We start from the raw sequence: 5327 nt of genomic DNA, 5'->3' as shown, positions 1-5327 counted from the left end.
CAAATGGGATCTAATTAAAATTAAAAGCTTCTGCACAACAAAGGAAAATATAAGCAACTCCTGCAGCTCAATTCCAGAAAAATAAACGACCCAATCAAAAAATGGGCCAAAGAACTAAATAGACATTTCTCCAAAGAAGACATACGGATGGCCAACAAACACATGAAAAGATGCTCAACATCACTCATTATTAGAGAAATGCAAATCAAAACCACAATGAGGTACCACTTCACACCAGTCAGAATGTCTGCGATCCAAAAATCTGCAAGCAATAAATGCTGGAGAGGATGTGGAGAGAAGGGAACCCTCCTACACTGTTGGTGGGAATGCAAACTAGTACAGCCACTATGGAGAACAGTGTGGAGACTCCTTAAAAAATTGCAAATAGAAATGCCACCCTGCTTATTTAACTTATATGCAGAGTACATCATGCAAAGTTCCAGGCTGCATGAAGTACAAGCTGGAATCAAGATTGCCGGGAGAAATATCAACAGCCTCAGATATGAAGATGACACCATCTTTATGGCAGAAAGTGAAGAAGAACTAAAGAGCCTCTTGATGAAAGTGAAAGAGGAGAGTGAAAAAGTTGGCTTAAAGCTCAGCATTCAGAAAACGAAGACCATGGCATCTGGTCCCATCACTTCATGGGAAATTGATGGGGAAGCAGTGGGAACAGTGGCTGACTTCATTTTGGGGAGCTCCAAATTCACTGCAGATGGTGACTGCAGCCATGAAATTAAAAGAAGCTTGCTCTTGGAAGGAAAGTTATGACCAGCCTAGACAGCATATTAAAAAGCAGAGACATTACTTTGTCAACAAAGGTCCATCTAGTCAAGGCTATGGTTTTTCCAGTGGTCATGTATGGATGTGAAAGTTGGACTACAAAGAAAACTGAGTGCAGAAGAATTGATGCTTTTGAACTGTGGTGTTAGAGAAGACTCTTGAGAGTCCCTTGGACTGCAAGGAGATCCAACCAGTCCATCCTAAAGGAGATCAGTCCTGGGTGTTCACTGCAAGGAGTGATGTTGAAGCTGAAACTCTAATACTTTGGCCACCTGATGTAAAGAGCTGACTCATTTGAAAAGACTCTGATGCTGGGAAAGACTGATGGAAGGCAGAGAAGGGGACGACAGAGGATGAGATGGTTGGATGGCATCACCGACTAAATGGACATGAGTTTGGGTAAACTCCGGGAGTTGGTGATGGACAGGGAGTCCTGGTGTGCTGCGATACATGGGGTCGCAAAGAGTTGGACAAGACTGAGCTACTGAACTGAACTGAATCAATCTTTTGCCTCATAACTTTTGAATTTTGAGGGATATTTTTAAAAAATTTGTCACACCCCTGAATTAAAAAGAAAAATGTATGCAATTTTTGTAAGTTGCATGGTTTCATTTTTAACTTTGGTTTTGCTGAGTATTATTTGAGCTATGGTTCCAATTCAACTTTTTCTAAATGGTATCTAGTGGCCACAGCAGCATTTTATATTTTTATTTCTGGAAAAGAAACACTGCAAGATTATATTAGGGACTGGATATATTAGGAGACGAATCGGTAGAAATACAATGGAGGAAAATGGATGGGAGTGACTATACGTTGTGTATATAGTTTTCAGTTCAGTTTAGACAAAGTAATATCTCTGCTTTTGAATATGCTATCTAGGCTGGTCATAACTTTCCTTCCAAGGAGTAAGCATCTTTTAATTTTGTAGCTGCAATCACCATCTGCAGTGATTTTGGAGCCCCAAAAAAGAAAGTCTGACACTGTTTCCACTGTTTCCTCGTTGATTTCCCATGAAGTGATGGGACCAGATGCCATGATCTTCATTTTCTGAATGTTGAGCTTTAAGCCAGCTTTTTCACTCTCCTCTTTCACTTTCACCAAGAGACTTTTTAGTTCCTCTTCACTTTCTGCCATAAGGATGTCATCCGCATATCTGAGGTTATTGATATATCTCCTGGCAATCTTGATTCCAGCTTGTGCTTCTTCCAGCCCAGCGTTTCTCGTGATGTACTCTGCATATAAGTTAAATAAGCAGGGTGACAATATACAGCCTTGAGGTACTCCTTTTCCTATTTTGGAACCAGTCTGTTGTTCCATGTCCAGTTCTAACTGTTGCTTCCTGACCTGCATATAGGTTTCTCAAGAGGTAGGTCAGGTTACTTTGACTCATAAAAATAAAATAAATCTTTAAATGGTAAAAAATACACATAAGCAAAGACAAATGATACAGTATGTAAAAATGTTGACAATCTATAACACAAACAAAAGCTAATAGGCTAAATGTAGAAACAGCTCTTTAAAAACAAAACAAAGCAAAAAAAACACCAAAATGAACCAAATGGGAAAAGACAGTATAGAAAAAATTTTTTAAAAGAGATATTTTACCCCTCCCCCCAAAATAGGGTAAGCAAATGGATGTTAACTACAAAAGAAGATGCTCAACTTCATGATAGTTAGAAAGAACACATGAAAATCTTATGAGATAGTATTTATTGATTGGTAAACCTACAAAGTGAGCTGGCTCGCAGCCGCCTGCGCTTAGTGAGCCGGCTCACTAAGCGCGGCCCAGAGGAGCTACCCCACGTCCGAGGTCAGGGGCAGCGGTCTAGAGTGCCAGGCTGCGACGGCACAGGAACAGCCGAGAGGAGCTACCCCACGTCTGAGGTCAGGGGCAGCGGCTGGGAGGAGACACCCCGTGTAGGAGGTCAGGGGCGGCGGCCGAGAGTAGCTACTCCGCGTCCGAGGTCAGTGGCAGTGACCTTGAGGAGCCACCCGGAGCCAGAGGCCAGGGGCAGCAGCTGGGAGGAGCCACGCACGCCCGAGGCCAGGGCCGGCGGCCGGGAGGAACAACCTGAGGAGTGGTGGCTGCGCAGGCACAGGAGGGCCTAGAGGAGCTATCCCACGTTGAAGGTCAGGAACGGCGGCGGTAAGGAAATACCCCTCGTCCAAGGTAAGGAGCAGCGGCTGTGCGTTGCTGGAGCAGCAGTGAAGAGATACCCCACGCCCAAGGTAAGAGAAACCCAAGTAAGATGGTAAGTGTTGCAAGAGGGCATCAGAGGGTAGACACACTGAAACCATACTCACAGAAAACTAGTCAATCTAATCACACTAAGACCACAGCCTTGTCTAACTCAGTGAAACCAAGCCAGGCCTATGTGGCAACCCAAGACGGGCGGGTCATGGTGGAGAGGCCTGACAGAATGTGGTCCACTGGAGAAGAGAATGGCAAGCCACTTCAGTATTCTTGCCTTGAGAACCCCATGAACAGTATCAAAAGGCAAAATGATAGGATACCAAAAGAGGAACTCCCCAGGTCATTAGGTGCCCAATATGCTACTGGAGATCAGTGGAGAAATAACTCCAGAAAGAATGAAGGGATGGAGCCAAAGCAAAAACAATACCCAGATGTGGATGTGACTGGTGACAGAAGCAAGATCTGATGCTGTAAAGAGCAGTATCACATAGGAACCTAGAATGTCAGGTCCATGAATCAAGGCAAATTGGAAGGGGTCAAACAAGAGATGGCAAGGGTGAACGTCGACATTCTAGGAATCAGCGAACTAAAATGGACTGGAATGGGTGAATTTAACTCAGATGACCATTACATCTACTACTGTGGGCAGGAATCCCTCAGAAGAAATGGAGTAGCCATCATGGTCAACAAGAGTCCGAAATGCAGTACTTGGATGCAGTCTCAAAAACGAGAGAATGATCTCTGTTCGTCTCCAAGGCAAACCATTCAATATCACAGTTATCAAAGTCTATAACCAGTAACGCTGAAGAAGCTGAAGTTGAACGGTTTTATGAAGACCTACAAGATCTTTTAGAACTAACACCCAAAAAAGATGACATTTTCATTATAGGGGACTGGAATGCAAAAGTAGGAATTCAAGAAACACCTGGAGTAACAGGCAAATTTGGCCTTGGAATGCGGAATGAAGCAGGGCAAAGACTAATAGAGTTTTGCCAAGAAAATGCACTGGTCAGAGCAAACACCCTCTTCCAGCAACACAAGAGAAGACTCTACACATGGACATCACCAGATGGTCAACACCGAAATCAGACTGATTATATTCTTTGCAGCCAAAGATGGAGAAGCTCTATACAGTCAACAAAAACAAGACCGGGAGCTGACTGTGGCATGAACTCCTTATTGCCAAATTCAGACTTAAATTGAAGAAAGTAGGGAAAACCGCTAGACCATTCAGGTATGACCTAAATCAAATCCCTTATGATTATGCAGTGGAAGTGAGAAATAGATTTAAGGGCCTAGATCTGATACATAGAGTGCCTGATGAACTATGGAATGAGGTTCGTGACATGGTACAGGAGACAGGGATCAAGACCATCCCCATGGAAAAGAAATGCAAAAAAGCAAAATGGGTGTCTGGGGAGGCCTTACAAATAGCTGTGAAAAGAAGAGAGGCAAAAAGCAAAGGAGAAAAGGAAAGATATAAGCATCTGAATGCAGAGTTCCAAAGAATAGCAGGAAGAGATAAGAAAGCCTTCTTCAGCGATCAATGCAAAGAAATAGAGGAAAACAACAGAATGGGAAAGACTAGAGATCTCTTCAAGAAAATTAGAGATACCAAGGGAACATTTCATGCAAAGATGGGCTCGATAAAGGACAGAAATGGTATGGACCTAACAGAAGCAGAAGATATTAAGAAGAGGTGGCAAGAATACACAGAAGAACTGTACAAAAAGATCTTCACAACCCAGATAATCATGATGATGTGATCACTAATCTAGAGCCAGACATCTTGGAATGTGAAGTCAAGTGGGCCTTAGAAAGCATCACTATGAACAAAGCTAGTGGAGGTGATGGATTTCCAGTGGAGCTATTTCAAATCCTGAAAGATGATGCTGTGAAAGTGCTGCACTCAATATGCCAGCAAATTTGGAAAACTCAGCAGTGGCCACAAGACTGGAAAAGGTCAGTTTTCATTCCAATCCCAAAGAAAGTCAATGCAAAAGAATGCTCAAACTACCACACAATTGCACTCATCTCACATGCTAGTAAAGTAATGCTCAAATTCTCCAAGCCAGGCTTTAGCAATACGTGAACCGTGAACTCCCTGATGTTCAAGCTGGTTTTAGAAAAGGCAGAGGAACCAGAGATCAAATTGCCAACATCCACTGGGTCATGGAAAAAGCAAGAGAGTTCCAGAAAAACATCTATTTCTGCTTTATTGCCTACGCCAAAGCCTTTGACTGTGTGGATCACAATAAACTGTGGAAAATTCTGGAAGAGATGGGAATACCAGACCACTTGACCTGCCTCTTGAGAAATCTGTATGTAGGTCAAGAAGCAACAATTAGAA

The sequence above is a fragment of the Oryx dammah genome, unplaced genomic scaffold (assembly GCF_014754425.2).
Source record: "Oryx dammah isolate SB20612 unplaced genomic scaffold, SCBI_Odam_1.1 HiC_scaffold_6, whole genome shotgun sequence".
Lineage (NCBI taxonomy): Eukaryota > Metazoa > Chordata > Mammalia > Artiodactyla > Bovidae > Oryx > Oryx dammah.
Note: the sequence above shows the minus strand (reverse complement) of the source record.